This window comes from Galleria mellonella, unplaced genomic scaffold (assembly GCF_026898425.1).
Source record: "Galleria mellonella isolate WM207_F2 unplaced genomic scaffold, CSIRO_AGI_GalMel_v1 utg40, whole genome shotgun sequence".
NCBI lineage: Eukaryota > Metazoa > Arthropoda > Insecta > Lepidoptera > Pyralidae > Galleria > Galleria mellonella.
In genome coordinates this window covers 7,397,275-7,422,989 of record NW_026442094.1, presented here as the reverse complement: position 1 = coordinate 7,422,989, position 25,715 = coordinate 7,397,275, and the positions used below count along the sequence as shown (strand labels likewise).

Genomic DNA, 25,715 nt, shown 5'->3' with positions numbered 1-25,715 from the left:
GTTGCCATTCCTGAGGACTCAGGTGTTATTTCTCTGTACCCTGTAAATTGTTAGTTACAACTTAATTCTTTATTGTCTGTTTTTTTAATGGGTGAAAATAGAATAGTAATCCCGCCTGCGCTCTCAGTATACACTGGCGAGGCGCCAGTAAGGGATGATAGGTAAGGATGAAACAGATCGGTTGGCTTATTGTGATGAATTCAAGAATAATCAATCATAACGGTTTCCAGGGGGAAACCGCGTGGAGGTCGACCTGATAGGGTATATTGCTAGCAATGGGGACGTTAGACCCTATTACTAACAATCTCTTTCATTTTTATCGTCAGGTTAGTTTATTAGAATTATTTTGTTTAATTCCGTTACCATTAGTATGTGCGCGACTGCCAACATTTGTAGATTAATTACTATTGTTATTAGTTGCAACATGAGCGTGGACTGGATAGTGATCGGAGATTGATGACTAACGTTGAAGGTGGTCGAATTTATATTGATAATAACAATACTCAATCTATAAAGGTTTGGAAGTAGCGCACATACTAATGGTCGCGGAATTAAACAAAATAAATCGCGTAAAGTGTGGTTTCAAAAGAGTTTTTTCTCGCGAACGCTCATACATACATACATGATTTATAATTTATGTAAATATTTATTTTAACTTCTGTTTAGCACTACTACTGCCCACTCGCTACTTCCTATGCCACTGTGTTAGGTTGACTGAAAGAAATCTCTTTTAGAGATAAGTTCCCCTTTGCTAACATTGTTATTAACTTATTGTTGTTACTGTATGTTTTAGTGCAATAAAGAATATATAATAAATAATACAGTGGACTAACCTCCCTGCTGCGGTTTTTCTTAGTAGGGTTTTTTCAAAAAGTGTATATTAAATATTTTTCAGGGTCGACAACAAACACGTGACGCCGCTAGTGTTACAGGTGTCCATAGGCTACAGTTTACTATCAGACGGGCTGTATACTTGTTTACCTCCTTCGTGTTATAAAAAAAAAATTAATGAGCAAACCAGTGATATGGACTTTGGCAAACTAGCATTTAGTTTTTATTGTTATGGCACACGCACAAACGAAAAATTGTATTTAGTTTTATGTATTTTTTTTTTTAATCATTTATGTTATCTCGCTTTTTATGTATATCAACATATGTTGTAACTTGTGTGCTGTAAGTAATGCAAATAAATTATCTATCTATCTATCTAGTTCAGTGACAAATCTGTATAGTCTATTATTAAAAAAAAAAAAAAAACAGTACAATGCACCCGTCGAACCGAGCATTTATTGTTGATTTCCGCCCGATATCAATTTTGTTCTTAAAAAAAAAATGCACGACAAAATTGTCAGTCAACAGAACGTGCCTATTTCTACATTTTCACTGCGGAACTATTAAAAAAATTGAATAATTATAATTACGTAGTTTTAATTATGTTTTATTGCATCTTTAAAGCTGAACGTATAAAGGAAACGTGTTCACTTTACATCGAATGTTTTATGAGAAGATTCGTTAAGTGTTACAGTGTTCAAGCATACATGTAACGTGAGACACATAATTTTTTTCATTTAAATGATAATAGAGAGCGTTATTCGATTTGCAATTAAATTAATTGTGGTATTACGTATACGTTTTAATTATAATTTTATTGTGACTTTTATGTTCTCAAATTAAGTAGCTATAAAGTCAAAGTTGCATTACTTGATGACTTTATTCCATTTAAGTTAACGAATAATTCAAAGTCAGGTGCGTATTTTGTAGGTTAGAACGATAAATAGTTAACTTGAAGACATGATAGTTTATAAATGTCCGTCTCTTAATGCGGTTGTTACATATTCATTTTGAACCCATTGTTTTTAAATTGCATTAAAGTATATCTTACAGTCAGTATTGAGAATTTACGTACATTATATTCACTTACTCTTTGAACGTGGCTTCCTTTGCGTGAGTTGAGTAAACTCTTATAAAAGTTTATTTTATATAAATTTTGTCTCAAATGGTTTATATATATTTTTATTTACAAGTTTTTATGATTTTTTGTGCTTTTCTACCGTGAAGCAGTTGTGTTTGCATGGCTGTATTTCGGTTTGTATGGCGTGAATTTACAGGGTACAGAGGAATAACACCTGAGTCCTCAGGAAAGGCAACGCATGGGAAGTATCATGGGCGAAACAGTATACTCTGTTATGTCCATGGTACTGATCATGTCTATAGGCGACGGTTACCACTTGGAAATACGAATGGGACAGAGGTACCCAAGCAATCGACTTTTGTACAAAGTCTCCCTCTGGTGTATTAAATAATACGTCAATGTACAATGTATGCGTAAGTGTATAAAAAAACTGATAAAAAAAAAGAGTCAACTAATTTAATTAGTTGGCCTGTTATTGATACTCGATGCTGTATTTATATAATCTAAGGCTCCAACATATAATACTTCTGGTAATGATAATAGTAGTTAATCAATCAACTTCCAGCAGCAGTATTTCCGAACCGATACGACATCATAACCTTCAAGAAAAGAGCATATTCCTTTTTAAAAGACCGGCAGCACACCTGCAATGCCGTAGGTGTTGTGGGTGCTCATAGGCAGCGGTAGTCACTTGCCATCAGGTGAGCCGCATGCTCGTTTGCCCCTGTGTTTTATAAAAAAAAATCTTCGAAAGTTGACAGTCACACACATACTAACGGTAGCGGAATTAAACAAAATATATACTTAATTAAATAACCAGTAATATAGATTTCCGAAAAACAACACCTAGTTCAGTAAAATATTTAGAAAAAAAAATAATTAAAAAGTAATGTTTTTTTTTTTTATAAAATAATTTGCATCCACACATGATTGAAACAAGCTACATACGTAAAAAAGAAAACAATATGCCATTTCAACGGAGATACTACTAATCCAATTATATCACAATTATCGTACCAATCCAATGAAACTTGGGAAAAACTAAATATCAATGATACCGACAGTGCACAATTAAGTGCAGTAATGCGTTTAATTACATACCAAGGTTTACTTTCATTAGAGATAGAGGAATGTTGCTGTCATAATTTGCGATCAGATTTTTTTGTTACTTAACTATATTTGTGTTTGTTTAATTGATGTTGAACAAATTGATTGCTAATTATAAACACTCTCTTATTATTACAGTAATTTACACACCGTCAGTGAATTTCTAACAGTGCGTAAGTTAAAATTTGGCACTTTACAGGAACGCAAATAAAAGGTTAAATTGTCTATTTCTGTTTTTCTTGTTTTAACTTTTTTTTAACAGTATCAGTTAAAAAAAAAGTTAAACATTTTTTTTATCAGTACAGATCAAATTAAAATATTATTATTAATTTGATCTAATTAATATTCTTCGTATTATTTTCGAGTTAGAAAATTTATCACTGTTTTTAATAATACACGGAATTGTCAAAATATTACTTTTTATTACCTTTACCTTGAATTTTGTTATCATATTTTGTGTCGTTTTATTTATAATTTACGAATGTATTTAATTACAAAGAGATCTCCTTTATAGATAAGTTCACCTTTGCTCACATTATTTCCAATATTTGTGACTGTTACAGTGTTTCTGAGTGCAATAAAGAATATATAATAATACACTCAAACGTCACCTATCATAATAAAGTGTTATAAAGTTTTAGCAAAAGTCTTTAAAAATGTCACTATTCGAAAATAAAATTGTAAAAATTGAATATAATTGAAAAGACCCAATGTCGCCTCGAGGCATCATTTTTTAAGACAGCCCTCACATGCTTTATGTGGCGTTTTGTTCATCTAAATGTAATTCGAAAATATAAAACTAATTGAGAAAAATTAACCAAGAACTAGTAACATCAGTTATTATACATACATTTTTATTTATTTACGTCGCAAATATGCTAACAATTATTAATTTATTATATATCTATAACTTTAAAATAAATACATCGAAAAATCGATATTATTAACGCTGTTCCAAAATGAAATATATATGTTTTTGTATGAATGACAATACATAATGTGTAACGTGGACGTTGGAGTATATTCCGTGATTTCCATAGTGCTTTATGTCTGTAAATCCGTGGTCTTTAGGGAAAACATGAGCTGGGAGCATTTCCAAAACGATATCTCTTGGCACCCTAAGGATACAACCATTCTTTGTGAAACTTAGTATGCAGATAGTATTTGAGATGAAGAAGGATATATTGCTATTTGATAATTATGTTTGAGTAAAGTGGACGAAGTCACGGGTTAAAACTAGTAACACAATATTTTTGGGATGCGAGCGACAATTTATATAGACATTTTTAATAATTCCCTATCTCGCGTTACCGAGTGTAACAGTAAAACTTGTGGAAACTCGAGCAATTAATAATTTCGAATTCCAACGACTACGACATTTACATGGACTACTGTTGATTTATACTGCGCACGCGCACCTAAGAGGTAAATCCATAAATCCAATTGAATATATCGCTTTTTAAAGTTATACAGCAAAACGACATTTTTATTATTTCATTAAATACTTCATTACTGCATTCACTAGCTGCGCTCGCGACTTCTTCTGCCTAATCGGGATATATTGATTTTTTACATGGATGATATAGGAATTCATGGTAATCCCGTCTGTGCTCTCCGTATATTTGATGGGATACCAGTGAGGAGTAATAGGCGAAGATAAAACAACGTTAGTTCCAGTTGGAGCAGTTATCAATTCATGTTGGAGTGAAGAATTCATCAAAAATCCACGGTGATTCAAGAGATTGCTCGTAATGACGTCTAACAACCCCGTTCTTAGCTACATACCCCATCAGGTCGATCTTTTGGCCGGCAGCACACCTGCAATGCCGCTGGTGTTGTAGGTGATCATTGGCGGCGGTAGTCACTTATCATCGGGTGAGCCGCATGCTCGTTTGCCCCCCGTGTTGTAAAAAAAAACCTCCCTGTTCCCCTGCGCTTATCCCTGAAAACACCTATGATTAATACTTGTTAAATTAGTCAGGGCCAACTAACGTCCTTTTATTCTAGCACAAGCGGGGATACCACTTAATTTTTACTAATAAAAAATTGCAGGGACTTTAACTGACAGGGAACATGGGTAATGGATTCATTACACATCATTGCTTGCAATCCTGTCCCCCTGGGACATACATAGTAAATATAAATAAATAGCATAAATAGTATGCTATTTTATATGTCGATCAGTCAATACTATACTTTATAATACTAGCCGTGTGGTCCTGGCATAGTATGCCACCCCTTTCTTTTGGCCTCAACAGAATATCAGTGTTTTGCTCTTTTGAGAGAAAAGCAATAAACTGGGTTGTGATTATTTAAAAAAAATCATGTTACTTTTGTTTTATAAAATTATCTTACTTCTGGGTATTTTTTTTGTATATCTATTCTTTTATCACTTTTTTTTGTGTATGTATGTGTTTTGTGTCTGAACAAACATAGATATGTTTGTTTTTATTTGTGTGCAGTAAGTAATGCAAATAAATCATAAATCTATCTATCTTTTTTTCTCGTAGGTGTCGTTAGAGGCGACTTTTTTTTTTCATTTAAGAGTTTCCTCTTGTCGGTGCAACTAATTTATGCATCTTCCTCCAGCCAGCTCTATCCCGGGCCATATCCTTGATCTCCTTATACGACATGACACCTAGTGATTCTTTTATCTGTCCCATGTAGTTATTTCTCGGTCATCCTCTTCCTCTATTGCCCTCTATTTTTGCTTCTACGATGCTCTTAAAAAAATCATCATGTCGTATAAGGTGGCCCAGTATTTTGCCTCTTCTATACTCTATTATTTTAATTAATGTTCTTTTCTCGTTCATTCTTTTCAACGACTTTTCAGAACATAAAAGTCCCTTCATCCATAAAAGTCTCCATAAAAGTCAGCAGCGTCCCTTTTTTTAAAGGGACATCACCAAATTTTAACTGCGGTTGCCAATCCATCTGCCAAGCGTGGCAACCACTGGCAAAACTCCCCAATGATAAACACCAAATATTAACTTCATAGTTTGTAATTCAATTTAAACATGCCTGTTTACAATTATATCAATAAGATTTCTTATTTATATATAACATAGAATTCAAAATAAATACATTATAAAATGGCCAGTTCATTTCCATGCAGTCATCTTTCATTATTAACGTTACATTCTCGTTCACTGTTATATTTCTTTGTTGATTTAATACTAACCTTTAACTACTGTCTTAATCGAACAAATTAATATTGTCACACCGCGGGAGTCGATCCTGGGACATTGCGATTGATATATAACTAGCTGTTGAACAAAGCGCACCTTTATGTACCTAGATAGTTTGTGGCACTTACAAAGCTAGAAACATTACTCAATGTCCTAGTTATAATGTGATATTTCAATACAATGCGCTTAAATTCAAAGTTGAATAAGGTGAATTCGATGTCATTAGTATTCTTTGAACATTTGTTTCAAAGAAATACGGGTCGAAATACAACAAAGAATTGAGTGAACTCTCATACTAATTTGATAGCTGGAAGCGTATATAAGTAAGTCGAGTCGATAAACATTTATTTATTTATATAATATTTTGCATAAATATAAATATGTATACAGGGTGGATTTAATACCAGATGGAATTCTTGACCATTCAGTTATATTGTTTTTATTTCAGTTAATAGAGTTCTAATTCCTTTAGAAGGATATTATTATTGTTTTAAATTTCGTGAGTTTTACAGTGAAATCGGTAACGACCCTGGTGGCAGTTGATTTGCATCAGTTGGGCCGGCAGCACGTTTGCCATTCTAAATTCAATAAAATAAAAATATTTGGATGATGTTTAGAGTAATATTAATGAATAATAATTCCACTAATATGTATATTTATTCGTTTAAATAACATTATTGGCCTAAAGAAAATATGATAAAAGGCGGATTTAATGCTATTAGCATTTTCTACCTGTCAACTTTATACTTTAACTTTTTATTTACTATTTTTCATTTACTATACTTCATATATGCAATGCACGAAAAGCATGAAAGTGCATGAAAGTTTGTGAGGATATATGTATGGATTGATATTTATAACTCTTTCATGCAAAAAGTATCTAATTAATTAATTAAAATAAAACTTGATACACGAATAGATAAAACATAAATTATATAATGAAATAAAAAAAAAAAGAAACTTTACGTGGCCAAAGCTGTGGGACATAACTAGATGTCATTGTCATCATTTCATTTATTTATTCAATAACAATTATACAATTGTGTTTGAAATAAGTGAAATTTTTATAAACTAAAAATTAAAGAAATAAACAATAAGGTCAATTAAAAAATAATACAAAAAATATAAATTAAAAAACAAAATTATAGCTTATAATAGATAGATAGTAGATAAATTACTTGACATAACAAAGTTAAATTACTTGTCAAACACACAATTAATAAATTCGACTAAAGTATAAAAACATTCTTTCAACAAAATAGCTCTTAGTTTAGTTTTGAAGTTTTGAAGGTTTCATCCATTATCCGTCCATTGCTGAACATAGGCCTCCCCATAGATTGCCATAAGGAACGGTCCTGAGCCACCTGCACCCACTGACTCCATACAATTCATTTGAGGTCGTTGCTAGTTAAAGAATAAAGTAATTGTTACCATTTATTTCTCAAAAAAACATCTAAGGACATTCTAGAGTCGAACCAATTTAGAAAAGTTCGTTTCAAAAATTGGCAACTCAATTTGCCACGACTATGTCTCGGAGATTATTCATATAGAATATTGATATTTTTATTTTTTAAACTTTAATACACCTAGATCGTACTAGGTTGCACGCGTCCGTGTAGCCTAACTTCAGGCTGCAGCTGAAAATCAGTGCTTTGCTTTAAAGCAAAACTATCACTGAGCTGTAGCCTATTTGGGTCGCTGCGACACACGTGGCAAAAACATATTTTCATATTCTATCTTAGGTTTTATATTTAAAAAGATGTAATTAATTTGTATGAAGTCATTTGTTAATTTACATGTGTCATACATGGCTCAAATAAAGTGTTTATCTATCTATCTATCTATAGTATAACCGATGAACTTAACGCCATATGGTGTTATCTTCCAGTCGACTGTAGACAGGAATAATAATTACACCGTCAATTATGAGCAAATAAATAGAAAAATAAAATAAAAACAGTATTAAAATGAAACAGTAATGTATAAATAACACACACACACACACACACACACACACATACATATATATATATATATATATATATATATATATATATATATATATATATATATATATATATATATATATATATATATATATATATATATATATATATATATATATATATATATATATATATATATATATATATATATATATATATATATATATATATCGCTCTTAGCGATAAGGTCGCCCATTGTTTTCTCATTGTGATTATTTCTTGTAATTATTTATATTTATAATAAGTTTACTATTGTAATCTTTTGGTGGAAACAATAAAGAGTATCTATCTATCTATCTATACATATACCACACTTGTATATTTTATATATATATATACATATATATAATAAATAATGTTGGATGGAAAACCGCTCACATACAAAGCGTCTAAAATATACTACGATTCTAAGGATCGCTGATAAGTTTTTAAACTGTTTTTTTTTTTATGCTTTATTAATATCAACATAAACATCGTAAGACTACCGCTAGAACGTTATTTTTTGCTGTATTCAAGCAGGTGTGAAATATTTGATTGGCTTTAGAGATATGCAGTTATTAGCTCAGATGACATGAACGCAGACTGGACGATATTCTATTAGGGCCACAAGAAAAACGCGCCTTAATCTAGTGATGTGTCGAAATGACAAACTGACGGCCTATCTGATGGAAAACGGTAACTGTCGCTCAGAGACATAAATACCGTAAAGACATATACTTATTTATTATTGAGAATATGTTTATTAATTAACTTTTTATTTATTATTTTTTAAGTGACTTCAAAAAAAGGCACTTCTGAATTCGATTGTATTTTTTTTGTTATGTTTGTCATTCATAACTCCATCAGTTCTAAACCGATTTGGGAAAAATTGTTTTCATCTAAAAGGATATACTTTTATTATTGATACAGTAGTTTAGTTTTTAGATTAAAATAACTTTTGTCTTCTTTTATGACAGAAACCGACTTCAGTTATGACAAACCCAGTGTTTTACTCTAAAAATTAAACTACTAAACAGATTTCGATAATATTTCTATGAGAATAATCTGGCACTATAATTCTTTTTTTTTTATACCACTGAGGTGGCAAACAAGCATACGGCCCACCTGATGGTAAGCGGTTACCGTAGCCTATGAACGCCTGCAATACCAGAGGCATTACGCGCGCGTTGCCGACCCTGAAGAAACCTCTTTACCCCCCTTTTGAAGAGCCCTATGCTGTAGTCTCTTGGGAAAACCTCGGCAGGAAAAGCTCATTCCATAACCTGAGTGTTCGTGGGAGAAAACATCTTTGAAATATAATTCTTTCAGATAAAATAAAAAAATTTTAATCTGTTTACAACTAACAGAGTTATGGATTATAAGGCATATAAAAAATACATTACATACAATTGAGAACGTCCTCATTTTTGTCAAATCGGTCAAAAATGTAAACCATCGTCTATGGATATGAACGACCCGGTTTCCGTTACAATCCCCTTCCGTCTTTCACAAAGATTAGGACATTTTAGTTCTAACACAGCTACGGGATGGTAATAGTACCAACTATCAACAATGGCCACTATTCGACATCGCGTGATGGCATACGGTCGACTCCAATTTACTTATTTACCTGATTAGTTTCACGGAACGAAATCCGCTCGGTGGCTGGACCCTAACACGGAAACTGTGGAGACGATTGCTTTTATAAATTTAGAGAGAACATAATTTCTATTTTTTACTGAACTAGGTGTTATCTTCTTCATCATCATCATATCAGCCTTTAATTGTCCACTGCTGAACATAAACCTCCCTCTTAGCAGGCCAGGAGTTGTCATGCTTGGCAGGCGGATTGGCAACCGCAGTTAGGCTTTAGAGATGTTCTAAGAAGGACGCTGCTGCCTAAACCTCGCTCTCTCTTAGTTGGCTCTTACGACTCCCACGATAATGGAAGGGGTGGCCTATTCTATGCCGGGACCATACGGTCAGGTAAGTAAGATAAAGCCAGTAAAACTAGGTAAAGTGTTATGTTGAGGTAGTCCATATCACTAGTTATTTAATTAGAATTATTTTGTTTAATTCCGCTACCATTAGTATGTGTGTGACTGTCAACACTCGAAGATTGACTACCACTATTACTACCAGAAGTTCCACAACCTTCCATATTAGCCATCAATCTCCGACTGTCATATTGCTCAATTACGTTTTGCGACTCGTGTTTCTCTTCTAAACGAGGCATCTTCAGACAAATTATTAGATCTTTGCTCGAAGCATACTGTTAACCGATCAAGTTTTAATCAACATAAGAAAAATACGGTTTCGTGTATGTGCATACAGTTTACATGTAAAATTCGTTAATTTTGAATCATTGTATTTTATTTTATTTAGGAAACAAACAATTTCATATTACACTTAGTATATACATATATATAATATACAAATCAGCATAATATCACATCAGCATAATAGAACATATTTTACATTGAATAGATCGAAATACCAAATACCCGCTCAATAGTAAAAAGCAAAGCAATATGGTAGAGATAAGGGAATTAAGCAACTATAAATAATTATAAATTTAGTGTAAATTTTTTTTATACAACTTAGAATGGTAAACGAGCTGACGGCCCACCTGATGGAAAGTGGTAACCGTCGCCTATAGACATGAGCAGTACCATGGACATAACAGAGTATACTGTTTCACCCATGATACCGCCCATGCGTTGCTATTCCTGAGGACTCAGGTGTTATTCCTCTGTACCCAGTAAATTCACGCCATATCCCACCCTTCAAACCGAAACACAGCCATGCAAACACAACTGCTTCACGGTTGAAACACGAAATTGTATTTCTTATATCTAAAATTCGCGCGTACGAAGTAGCGGACTAGAAAATAGTACAAACACATTAATTTATCTAATTTATTTTGCACAAATGAAGTCTCCATGCATTTTTTTAATAAAACAAAATGTTACAATATTTTCGTCTCATTACCGTGTCAATGCGAGATTAGGGGATAAGTCCAATTTTTACGAAAAAGATCAAAAGGTAATAAGGCGGTTATATATTCGGCCGCCTAGTTCGAGACAATTATACGGCCCCGGGACATAATACAATTAGATATTGTGTAAAAACGATGCCTGTCGAACTGATTATTCCTCGATTACAATACCCAAAATAATAATATGCAGGCACAGTTTGATTGACAGCGACGGGCACCCTTCGGCGGGGCTTTCGAAAAAAATTCGGACGTAATACGTTACAAATTCGATTCGTATACGAATTAGTGTAGATTATCGGTGGAAATGTGGCATATGTTCAGATCGATTGCGGTCAGTTATTCGATTAATTCGTTCCGAGAATATTGTTATTCGGAAATTTTAGAAAAATATTTAATTTTAAAATAGTAATTTGAATCCTTTTTTTTTTTTTAAACAAAGATAATATTATTATTGTTATACCTGCTTATAAGTTCTAGAAGAGGTAAGTAACAGTAAGTACTTTTTTTAATATGAGATAATGGAATCAATAATGATAACCCCGTCTGTGCGGGGGGAAAGGGATTGTTAATAATGGAGACTGAGAATCCCATTGCTAGCAATATACCCAAGCAGGTTGACCTCCTCGCGGTTCTTCCTGGAAACTGTCATGGTTAATTCCTGATGAATTCATCATGATGGGCTAACTGGCCTGTTTTCATTCTCATTTATCATCCTTCACCGGTGCACCGCCAGCGTATCTCGTTAGCGCAGGTGGGGTTACCATACCATTTTCACCCATAAAAAAATAAAACACTTTGAATTCAGCACCATTGTTTCCAGGGGAGACCACGTGGAGGTCGACTCGACAGGGTATATTGTTAGCAATACGACTAGTAGTCCGCATTACTAACAATTCCTTCTACCCCATCGGTAGGTACTTACTTGTCTAAGTAAAGAAGTATAACGCAATATACATATCTAGTATCGAGATAAAAGCAATAATCTAAGCATAAAAAGGCAAAATTTGAAAGTAAAAAGAGATTCTTTGAAAGCAATATGAAGACAAAAGTAGTTTTGCTATTGATTTCTTAGCAGCAACGGTTGAAAGCTTTGCGACATAGCTTGGAACTGCCAACAAAAGTACACTGTAATAACGAAAGATGGCGTTAGTTGTATTAAAAATATAAAAGGATTCTCTTTGAGCATTTGGGTACTTACTCACTTGATAGACGTAATTTTATCCACGTGACAATACTCTACTTCCTATTTTTAATAGGTGACGATGAAATGGTTACCCCGCCTGGGCTACCGGTATACACTGGCGGGGCATCAGAGAGAGATGATATGTTAGGATGAAACAGGTCAGTTAGCCCGTCGTAATAAATTCAACAAGAAATAAACAACCCGCCATAAACTAAAATTTCATCCCAACCATCTGGACGAGTGGCGGTCCTCTACCGTGCGTTTTTCAATATAATAGGCACTTTCTCCCACGCATCAACCACTCTTTGGAATCAACTTCCAGCAGCAGTATTTCCAAGAACCGATACGACAACATAACCTTAAAAAAAAGAGCATATTCCTTTTTAAAAGGCCGGCAATGTCGTAGGTGTTGTGGGTGACCATGGGCGGTGGTAGTCGCTTATCATCAGGTGAGCCGCATGCTCGTTTGCCCCTTGTGTTGTAAAAAAAAATATATTCACGATGGTTTCCAAGGGGAACCACGTGGAGGTCGACCTGATAGGGTATATGACTAGCAATGGAGCTGTCAAACTCCTTTGCTAACAATCCCTTTTTCTCCTTACTTCCTATTAGGTGTGGTTTATATTTATCCATATGTATATATTGTAGCCAATATCTACTATATTAGTTAAACAAGGGATATATTAATGTTGGTTATCAAATTTTTTTTTTATGGGTGAAAATGGTATGGTAACCCCTGCCTGCGCTAACGGGATACGCTGGCGGAGCACCAGTTAAGGGTGATAGATGAGAATGAAAACATGCCAGTTAGCCCATCATGATGAATTCATCATGTAGAATTAATCATGATAGTTTCCAGGGGGAACCGCGAGGAGGTCGACCTGGTTAGATATAATTGTTAGCAATGGGATTTTTAGTCTCCATTACTAACAATCCCTTTCCCCCAATATTATTATTATATCAACCCTTATCTGTCCACTGCTGAACATTGGTCTTCCCCATAAGAGTTTTGCCAGTAGTTGCCACACTTGGCGGAAGGATTAGGCTTTGGTGATGTTTTAAAAGAGACGCTGCCATTCCCAAGTCCTAAGGTATTATTCCTTTGTACCCTGTAAATTTACTGCCATATCCCTTCAAACCGAAACACAGCCATGCAAACACAACTGCTTCACGGTAGACACACGAATGGGACAGAGATGTCCAATCAAACGACTTTTATACAAAGTCTTCTTCTGGTAATGCATTTGTAAAAAGTTACATTTTGCTTGGCGTACAATTTCCGATGCAAAATAATGTAAATGGTTTATAACTGAAAAAAGATGGCCAAATTTGAAAGGACATAGGATCCAAGTAATTTTGTTATGTTCCTTATTGTCAAGAAATCATAAACTTTTTGAAGACATTTTTACAAAAGACTTTTGTAAAAATATCTCCCTCTAGTAATATGACAATGGATAGACATGACCCGTTTTTCAACTTTATTCATTAAAAAATAAACTGTGTTTTGTATGGAACGTATATTTCTAACGATATACAGCAAAAACCACGGGCGTAGACTAGTGCGCTTTAATAAACGAGTAGTAGGTATATTCATGAAGGTGACATCATAAACTGAAGTTATTATTTTAATACAACATTCGAATAATAAAAGAATTAAACAGCTTTTACGGCTGAACTTGTCCCAACTTTTACTAGATCGGCTGTGTCTCAAAATGTAAGCTGTAAGCGGGCGCATTGAAATATCAAATTTAATATGTCTCTACCAATATTATAAAGAGGAAAGAGATGATTTTATTGTATCTTTGTTTATAACAGATAAATTCTAACATTATTATTTTTAAAATCTACGTCCATTTTTAACGATGTTCAACGGAAATTTTATGAACTTAGTATAACCAGAGGGAGACATGACAAGACAGGGGCTCACAAGCGGTGTCGAACTCTTAAGTTTAAGGAGAGATTTTGCCTTACTCTGCGTATTCTATCGCTTGTGCAATGGATTGTGCTCAGAAGAATTGTTCAATATGATGCCCACGGTCACTTTCTATCATTGTAAACACTAACACAAAAACATTATTTAGTTCACCAGAGGGAGACTTTGTACAAAAGTCGATTGCTTTACCTTTGTCCTATTCGTGTTTCAACCGTAAAGCAGTTGTGTTTGTATGGTTTTGTTTCGGTTTGAAGGGTGGGATATGGTGTGAATTTACTATGTATAGAGGAATAACACCTGAGTCCTCAGGAATGGCAACGCATGGGGGATACCTATCATGGGCGAAACAGTATACTCTGTTATGTTCATGGTACTGCTTATGTCTATAGGCGACGGTTATCACTTTCCATCAGGTGGACCGTCAGCTTGTTTGCCATTCTAAGTTGTATAAAAAAAAACTATTTTATAAATAGGTATAGACTGAGTGTTGCTATAAAGAATAAACAAATAAAACAAAGATTATCAGGGGTAACAATAAAAAAACATTCAACTTCAGTCTATTCGCTGCCGTCTATCTCTTGCACCAACGGCAATCACAGACATTATGCGTGAGTTTCGGCAATTCTGCGGTGATTTACAGCGCCGCGCTGAGGGGAGGGGACGCGAATAAATCATAACGTTTTATATTTAACTGCGGTTAGAACTTGGCTCGTTGTTTACCGAACGCGCAGGGACACGTGCAGGTGATGAAATTCGAGCTGATGATAGTAGAATCTAAGACCTAGGTGCACATTTCATGTCAGCCGTTAACTGTCCACTGCTGAACATAGGCCTCACTTTATGGAGAGAGGGGGGGAGTCCAGTAGTCGCCACGTTTGGCAGATGAATTGGTAACCGCAGTTAGGCTTTGGAGATTAAGAGGGACGCTGTTGCTCATTAAGAATAGGGTAGTCCATTCCATGCCGGAACCTCAATAACTCAAAACTCAAAATAAAAAAGAAAATACTAAAGTAATATAATTTAAATAAAAAAGGGGCTAAAAGGACTTTCATATTAATTAAAAAGTAAGATGTGCCTTATTATTTTATAGGCTTAAAATATTCAGTTTTTTCAGATTTAATATATATTAAATAAATAAATATTGAATATATATATATATATATATATATATATATATATATATTCTATCCTTATGAACATATATTTATTTATTTGTATGTGTAAGTATATATTTATATATGTATATATATAGGTATATTAACTTTTGAATATACTTATGTATATATATATATATATATAAATATTGTACACCGCTCTGCCCGCTGACATTGACGCTCCTTTCCACTTCGGGTATTGCTAGAAGAGAACTCTTGTAGAGTTAAGCTCGCTTTTGTACATTTGTTTACCTCTGTCATATTTTTATGTGTTATTACTGTGTATAATAATGTATAAATAAAAAAAAATAAAAAAAAATGAATTAAAAGGGGACGTACCTGGAATTTTATGGTAGTTTTATGTGCATATAATAAAAACATAGTAAGTACTTGCTGATTTTATTTGGTCGCAACCTTTACAACCGTTGTAACTGTTTTATTATATCTTTTATGCACCTTTGTCACATTGATTTATATTTGAGAATTTATAAACAACATTTTACCATGTCCACAGTTTTAGTAGTGAAATTAAATTATAATTTATTTCATATAAATAGAGCCATATACAACTACTAGTTTAAATTACCAGAGGGAGACTTTGTACAAAAGTCGATTGCCTGGGTACCTTGGGTACCTCTGTCCCATTCGTGTTTCAACCGTGAAGCAGTTGTGTTTGCATTGCTGTGTTTCGGTTTGAAGGGTGAGATGTAGCGTGAATTTACAGGGTACAGAGGAATAACACCTGAGTCCTCAGGAATGGCAACGCATGGGGGGTATCATCGGCCGTATTGCCTCTCTGGAAACTATTGCGGTTAATTTCTAGGGAATTTATCATAATGAGCTAACTAATTTGAATGTATCCTCACTTCATTTTCTATATTAATATTATATATATTATTTGATTGTATGTTTGTTTGTAATGGTTAAAGTCCAAAACTACTCAACTGATTTCAAACATTCTTTTAGACTATAGAAAACTGCATCATCGTAGAGTAATATATCAGACGAGAGAACAACAGTATGGTTGTTTGCCACTTTTGTGGTATAAAAAAAAAATTAAAAGTATTAATTTAATAAAGACATACCGTCTTTATTAAATTCAGTTACAAATTGTTCAAATCACCGTGACTTGTAATCCCTCATGTAGTGTGATTTCATGGTAGGCATACCATGGACTGACATGGTTTTTGTTAATTATTAACAAAATCTAGCGTTTAATTAATTAAAATAACATTACAATGTTATAGTGGAACGGTAGACTATAACAGGGCCGGATTATCCATTAGGCAGTGTAGGCAATTGCCTACGGGCCCCTCCGGGTCAGGGGCCCCTATCGATTAGGGGCCCGCGCTCCGATAATTATTTTTGAGAAAATTTAATTAAATTAAAATTTACATGTGAAAATTTGTACGACAAACGATTAATGAAAAAAAAAAAATATTTCCTTGATTTTTTTTATATTATATTATTATTCTTCAATAGATTTTGTAAACAGCTTTCAGTTATTATATATGTTAAATATTAGGTATAGTAGATTCTTGTAAGTGAGAGATGCATTGCTTAGGAGCTTCGACATGTTTTTTAATGGTAACCCCGTTTGCTATATCTATAATTTACCTAACATTGGCGGAGCACCAGTGAAAGATAATAGATGGCCCAACGTGATGAATTCCATAGGAATTAACCAGGATTTCCCGGAGGGAATCGAATGGAGGCGACCTGATATTGATAGCAATGGGCTATTAGATCCAATTACTAACAATTCCTGTCCTCCCATCTTACGTGGTTTGTTTTTGGAGTCTAAGGACCTATAAAGTCCTTATTGGAAACCAGGGTACGTGACAGGATACGCCGTAAACGTCCAACATGGTTAATTCCTGGACTAGGAAATGGATTGGTGAAGATACATAGGAATGTAGAGAATGTTTTATGAAATATCTATAAAACGACACAATGTGCGAACCTGGTTGCAGGTTAAATTGACAATAACAAATGGCAAAACAAAACACAAAAAAAATATTACAAAACATTCGAACTTTGTACAAAAGTCGACTGCTTGGGTACCTCTGTCCTATTCATGTTTCTACCGTGAAGCAGTTGTGTTTGCATGGTTGTGTTTCGGTTTGAAGGGTGAGATATGGCGTGAATTTACAAGGTACAGAAGAATAACATCTGAGTCCTCAGGAATGGCAACGCATGGGGGGTATCGTGGGCGAAACAGTATACTTTGTTATGTCCATGGTACTGCTCATGTCTATAGATGACGATTACCACTTTCCATCAGGTGGGCCGTCAGCTTGTTTGCCATTCTAAGTTATATAAAAAAAAAATTACAAACATATAATTTATATTAAATAAAGATGTACAACAGGCGAGCTTAACTCTATAAGAGTTCTCCAGCAAACCCTGAGTGGAGAGGAGCATTAATTACCAACGGGCAGTGTGCTCACAATAATAGGAGGAAACAGTATAGCTGTTTCTATTAAGAAATAATAAATATGTTGACATATATACAAAGTAACTCATATAATTAAAGTCAAAATACATACATGTCTGTATATAATAATACATATATACATAAACATAAAATATCTTTTTTTTTATACCACTGTGGTGGCAAACATGCATACGGCCCACCTGATGGTAAGCGGTTACCGTAGCCTATGAACGTCTGCAATACCAGATGTATTACGCGCGCGTTGCCGACCCTGAAGAAACCTCTTTACCCCCCTTTTGAAGAACCCCATGCTGTAGTCTCTCGGGAGAACCTCGGCAAGGAGCTCATTCCATAACCTGAGTGTTCGTGGGAGAAAGCATTTTTGAAACCGCGCTGTACGCAACCATTTAGGCTGTAAGGTATAAAATATCTCTTCAGCAGTGAAAAAAAGCCCATTTTTCAATAATAACAATATTTTTATTGAAAAATGGGCTTTTTTTTGGCAGAAAAACCTGTGACACTACGACCTTTCCCTAATTTTTTGTGTTCGCAAAACAGCAGTTAGGCTTTGGTGATGTTTCAAGAGGGACGCTGCTGCCCATTCCTCGACCATTAATTTCTCAAAATCGCTTAGTATTAGAGATTAAAGATTATGGAAGAATAAATATAATAAAATAATTATTATATCATTTTGAAATTTATATATAGGTATTTTTTTCATAATAATCGAATGGAAATTACTTTTTTTTTAAATACTAAAGATCTCAAGTTTATATTATATTGACCTATAATATAATGAATGGCAAAGTAATTCAAAATATGAACTCACTTCATGCAAATAATTCTGTATTATCCAATAGATGAAATTCAAAAGAGACATTTTTCGCAATAGTTCAGAGTGTAAAATCGAACCGGCGCCCAACTAATGTGAAGTGGAATGAAGAACAACAACGCTGTAAAGTATCATTTCTATTTTTAAAACAGTTATCGACCTGTCTGTACGTCGAGCAATAACTTTACTATCTTTTCACGGTTGCAAGAAAAAATAGACTAAGTAATAATGATTTTTTTTTTTTGTTATAAAAATATTTAGTAGTTACTAAACATTTAGTACTGAATTCTAAATATTAAAGCGAGCGAAGGGTGACCCGTCCGTATATTTGGACGTGCAAGGGGAAAATGTGAAAACTCGCCCTCGGCTGCGGCCATGTTGTGACGTCACCGCACACGCCACGGGACGTATTTAGGTGACGTATATTTTCGTATTAGAAGGTAATTGCACGATATTTATCTCTCTTGTTGTTATAAAATAGATGCTTACTTACATATCCAATTATAATTCTTTGCTTACAGATTACGGATGTCTTCAAATAAAAAATAACTACTAATGAAATAAATAGAAAAAAATATTTTTATGTGCAGCATTAAAACAATATTACTGCTTCCTAAAGAGAATAAAAATGCAGGTTTATTTTAAAAGAGTACAACCAAGTCGTACTATAGTTACAGAGAGTTTAAAAACTCGAAAATAGTGGCAGCCTTAAAAATGCCAACCGGTTAATACCGGTAACTGTCAACAGACCGACTGACATTTCAGAGGCTACAGTAAACAATAGCGATATGATTTAAAACAAAACGTAGCCTGATGCAAAAAGCGAAAAAAATAACGGTACTATTGTTTGGAAAAATAAGAATATGCCGCTCAATACGTCCCAGTGTGCGCTTTGATGATGCCGGGCGTCTCCGATTGGCTGTTTGCAATTCGTGGGCGTGGTCTGCCCGGGCCCCGCCCCCCACCGCTAGGGGCTCTGGGGATCGTACCACCAAACCACATCAGGCGCTCACCGGCAGCGCCACGTTTAAACCACGCATGCTTGTTATAACCTATGTTAGACACGTGAACCATAAAACCGGTTACTTTTTTTTTTTCAAATAAAACTCCGTGACAATGAGTGTGATAGTGATGTGACTATCATTTCCCCAGTGATAATAGTGTTGTACGATATCGTTGCAAAAATGAAAATTGGATAGTCAGTGCTGAAGATCGTAACGGTTGGTGTCTGAAGCGACGTGAAATCGATTTGAAAACAGTGACCTCTGGTGGTGATATTTGATTTTCATGACACGTACCGTGTGTTATATAAACATTGATTATGAATACTGTGAATGTAAACAATATTGTTATTGTATTATAACAGTACGATATACGTAGTATCGGCGTGTAAATATGTTTAGCTGAAATCTCTAAATAACTAGTTATACGTAATCTAAATCTTAAAAATAATACTTCCAAATTAAATTTTCCATATAAATAAGTTTCCTGGCTCAAGTTATTCTTCCAAATACGAAAAAGAAGAAACAAAATTACTTAAATATAAAATAGTGCAATTCTTTCAAAAGTTTTACTAAACACATCGAAATATAAGTAAATCACAATTTTCTTCTAATAAAATTTAAATAATTATTGAAATATTTTTTTATTAATTAAAGCAATAAATAAATAAAGCGTGTTCTGAAAATAATTCTAAATTGTACGAAAAATTATTTCAAACAAAAAGATCTAAAAAAGTTAATAATCGAACTAATATGGCCTCTACCGCCGGATGGAATAATTGTTGAAACGAGGTCCATCTTCGAAACGAGGTCATTGTCTAAGTTTCCAAAGCAATAGCGGTTGTATTATTGAAATTACCTACCTAATTGATCCTAACTACGTTAAGAAGTTAAATTTTAAACAGTTTAAAATCATATAACAATAAAAAAAAAAGTAATATTAACGTTAAGAAAAAAAAATTTGCGACAAGACTGTCAAAAATTTAATGTGTCCTCTAGGGTTGTTATAAATAAAATAAAAAAAAAAACAAAGCAGAGGTGTTATCGATAGAGGTCTGGCGTCCTCTATTCATTTCGAAAAGAACAATTTAAAATTGAATTCAAATTTGGAACGGACAAATGTCAGTTAGGATAGTGTGAGTGCGCGCGGTAGAGGTAGAGGCGGAGTAGAGAGGCCTCGTCCCGTAGTCAGCAGCAGCCGTCAAGATAGCCACAGACTCGAAGTTACAGTTGTGCGGCTGGGGTGGGCAAGCTGGCTACGCACTGGATGGATGCGTGGACACTGGCCTACTCCGGCCGCCGCCGCAGCCGCACTCGAGCCAGCTTGGCACAGTATACGCGACAAAGAGGCGCCGCCGGAATGGAAAGAGGTCAGTACAAAATGTGCTATATCAATAATAATAGTATAATAGTTATTTGCTTAAATGTGGTTAAAATAGATATTTTTCAATGTTATAAAGTCACATATTTAGCCACGTTGTTTAAAAGGCGTGCAAAATGTAAAGTCTTATTTAAATAAATACAATTTAGACCATTTCGAATTTTACAGAAACAATATTTATTCTAATTACATATAAAATAATATATATAAAAAAAATAATGTAATCAAAATTTAATCGATAATAAAATATAATTTTATACATATTATATAATATATCAATAAATTAATTATATTGGTAATCCAAATTAGAATGTGTTAATACAAAATGAACTTCAATTAGGTTAGATATTGAAAATTAGGGCTCTCATAGCAAAGAACCATCGCCGAAATAAGTAAAAAGAGGTCTGTCAAAAATATATTATATCATAAAGGATTGAGGTAGATAATTGAATAAAACCGTTTTTGTGAAGAGATGCCGTCAAAATAGAAAGAGGCTAGTACACAATGTATATACGCGTACAATATTCAATTACATTTGGAATAGATCAGTGTTTTTCTTAGTATGGGTTGCGACCTCCTGGGGCTCCCTAAATCTTTACAAGCGGATACCGGCTCAAAATGTCGTTGAGTAGTTTCAATGCAAGAGATAGGGAAGCTTATTTGGTCCAAGCAAACTCCCCTCTCTCTTGCACTGACCAAGCAGCTTGGTCAATTCTGTTCTTCTTGATAAAACATGAAATAAGTGCCGTCTATATGCTCGTACGTATATATGATATCAAATCTCATTGATAAAGGAATGCTGCGTTGGTTTGGTCATTTGGAGAGGATGGATGAAAGAAGAATTACGAAAGAGATTTATCGAGCAAGAATGAATGGAGATGTCGGTAGGGGCCGCCCTAGACGGACGTATGTCGACCAAATAGGCGACGTGCTGAAGAAGGGCCAAATTAAAAGTACCCGTAACCGGCGAGCGTGTATGGAAAGATTGATGAATGTGGAAGAAGCGAAAGATGTTTGTTTGAATCGAAGCATTTGGCATTCCATTGTTTCTGCCTACCCTAATGGGAGACAGGCGTGACAGATATTTATGTATGTATGTATGTATCTCATTGATATCACATGTTGTCTGTGATAACAATAATGCTGTTAATAAGTGACGGTTATCACATTTTATCAGGTGGTGGCAAACAAGCATACGCATACGGCCAATCTGATGATAGCAAACACGGTTACCGTAGCCTACTTGGACACAGACAGTCTTTTCTGCGACAGACTAAGCAATAGCGCAAGTTTTTTTTTTTTTATACAACTTAGAATGGCAATAAATCTGACGGTCCACCTGATGGAAAGTGGTAACCGTCGCCTATAGACATGAGCAGTACCGTGGACATAACAGAGTATACTGTTTCGCCCATGATACTCTCCATGCGTTGCCATTCCTGAGGACTCAGGTGTTATTCCTCTGTACCCAGTAAATTTACGCCATATCCCACGCTTCAAACCGAAACACAGCCATGCAAACACAGCTGCTTCACGGTTGAAACACGAATAGGACAGAGGTACCCAAGCAATCGACTTTTGTACAAAGTCTCCCTCTGGTGGTTTTTGTACATCATAAAAAAAAAAAACGGAAAACTTCGTATCTTGGTCATGTATTTATTTCTACACGACAGAAATCACCTTCCACACGTGATTGTGATGAGCAAAATGCTGGCGAGAGAAAGGTCTGTCTTAGCTCCATAATATACGCGAGTAGATGGCCATTGTGAGTGTAGCCGAATTGTTCTATCTCGCAAGAAACAAGGGCAGATTCCGCGAGCTGATAGCTAACCTCCACTAGTTGGACAGACGTTGTAAGAAGTAAAATAAGAGAGTAGATATACGGAGTAACACGATGGTCCTTAAGAATAGCAACGCGTAAATAGTATAATCGTCATGTGGTCCCGTTATAGAATGGACCACCCGTTCCTTTTCCGTGGATGTCGTAAGAGGCCACTAAGGGAACTCAATGTTCGAGAGATGTGCAGCAGCGTCCCTTTTAAAACATCACCAAGGTTTAGACCTGTGGTTGCCAGCCCGCCTGCCTAGCGTGGCAAGTATTGGTAAAGCACCCCGCTAGGGGGCGGCCTATGTTCAGCAGTGGAGAGTTAACAGCTGATATAGAATAGTATGGTAAAGAGTACCATGTGTATCTATCTATCACGTTATATTAATATCTACATTGCTGTCCATATCTACAGGCGACGGTTCCCATCAGGTGGGCCGTCGGATTGTAGCCAATCTCAGTTGTATAAAAAAAAAATCTAGCTTGTTTACAATTCCCAATAGTATAAGAAAGTCATGCCTATGTACACATAAGAGATTTTTTTGATAATAAATGATTAATTAATAAACTTTTGGCTCGCTATTTCGGACGTGTGGATTTTGGAAGTAGGAAATTCATTGACATACACAAACGGTCCTGATGGTGTACTATGATTAAACATACAGCAGTTTTTAAGTTACATCTTCAGGAATACAACTATGGAAACTGTATCCGAATTTGTGCAGTAGTTTTAACGTGGTTACCGGATCAAACATACAGACAGACAGACAATAGTTTTCAAAACTGTTATATTAGTCTTTACTAATCTCTCTCTCTACTAATATCTCCCATGTACTACAGGCATCATATAGTTACAATTTTATTATATATATATATATATATATATATATATATATATATATATATATATATATATATATATATATATATATATATATATATATATATATATATATATATTGACTTATTAAATAAATAAGTAGCAATTATATTATAAATAATATTAATGATATTTTACATGTTTCCCGGACAGTATAAATATTTAATTTTAATCAAATCATGCCATAAAATGCAGTAATAATAACAAATAATTAAATACAAGTTAATAATATAATAACAAGTTCCAAACCATTTGTAACAATTAAGTAACTTGTAATATTGTAAGTATATTATACATATTGCAATTTTTTTATATAAAATTAATTATTTTATATACATATTTTAATAAATGTATAAGAATAAATAAATAAATAAATAATTTTCCAATTAAGAACATTATATTTTTTATAAATAAATGCGCATAATGTATAGTCTTATATCATATTTGAAATAAGTTTATAGAAAGTTTTTAACCGACTACAAAAGTGTTCAGTTGTTTTTTTTTATGTTTGTTACCTCGTAACTCCGTCAATTGTACACCGATTTGTAAAATTTTTCTTTAATCCGAAAGGATAAACTTACAGAGTAGTCCCGTAGAAGTTTTATTAAAATCAGTTTAGCAGTTTAGTTTTTAAACCAAAATATTTGATTCCACCGCAATTGAAGTCGTTTTCGTCCACTATTGAACAAAGGCCTCCCTCTTGGGGGGTTTTGCCAGTAGTTGCCACGCTTAGTAAGCGGATCGGCAACTGCAGCCAGACTTTGGTGATGTTTTAAGAAGGACGCTGCTGCCTATTTCTCACCCATTAAGTTCCCTTAGTCGCCTCTTACGACACCCACGGGAAAGGAATGGGTGGCTCATTCTATTTTGTTACTAACATTTTAAAAATAATGCCAGCTATTATGTAAAAGTATTTGTAAGTGACACGTTATGCGAACTAGTAAAGAACCGGTTATTATCTCTAAAAATACTTTACGCGTTTCGTGTAACTTTAAAAAGCAGAAATGTAAATAGATCCAGTTTTATTGAATACCCAATAAAAAAAATATGTAAATATTTGGAATAATAATAAATATAAATAATTTCATTCATAAAAAAACAAAACGAATGTTTAAGTTATTGATTAGGACGACAAGTTGTAATACGCAACTCTTGGAGGTTACTTAGATCCTGTTTATGCAACTTAGAATGGCAAACAAGCTGACGGCTCACCTGATGGAGAGTGACATAGAACGGATCACCCCTTACTTTCCTATGGCTGTAACAGGTGATTAAAAAATTTTATAGTCGAAACATGAGCAGCAGGATCCCTCTTAAAACATCACCAATACTTTACTGCGGTCGCCGGGCGGAAAGGGATTGTTAGCAATGGAGCTTGACAGCCCCATTGCTAGCAATATGTCCTATTTGTTTGACCTCCACGTGGTTCTCCCTGGAAACCATCGTGAACAATTCTTGTTGAATTCGTTACGATGGGCTAACTGACCTACTTCATCCTCACGTGTCATCCTTCATTCCCTGGTGCCCCGCCGGTGTATACCGATAGCGCGGGTTACCATTCCATTATCACCCATTAAAAACAAAACTGCGGTTGCCAACCTGGCAAAACCTCCCAATAGCGAGCGGTGTCTAGCAGTGGACAGTTAACGGCTGATAGCAAAGTAGAAATAGTAGTTTTTTTCTTTTAAACTGGGCATAAAAATCACATATTTTGTCACAGTCGTTACAATTTGAAATCACTCCCGCTCCTCAAAATATTTTTCTTCTTTATTGAAATTTATAAAAAAAAAAGAAGTATTTTTATCCACCACGATTACGGATATCTAGAATAATTCCGAAAAGTTTTTAAATCGTAACAAATCGATTAACAAAAATTATTAATTGTGGAAACGTTAAAAT

At 34.3% G+C, this 25,715-nt stretch overlaps 1 protein-coding gene across 1 annotated transcript in view; it reads left to right on the top strand.

Moving 5' to 3' along the window:
* The first annotated feature begins 20,922 nt into the window (after positions 1-20,922).
* The window catches only part of LOC113520097 (aryl hydrocarbon receptor), a 173,793-nt gene continuing 169,000 nt past the window's right edge, over positions 20,923-25,715 (top strand). The window contains exon 1 of the mRNA XM_052898074.1: positions 20,923-21,100. The gene's annotated coding sequence lies outside the window, so the exon portion shown is untranslated. The remainder of the gene's footprint in view (positions 21,101-25,715) is intronic.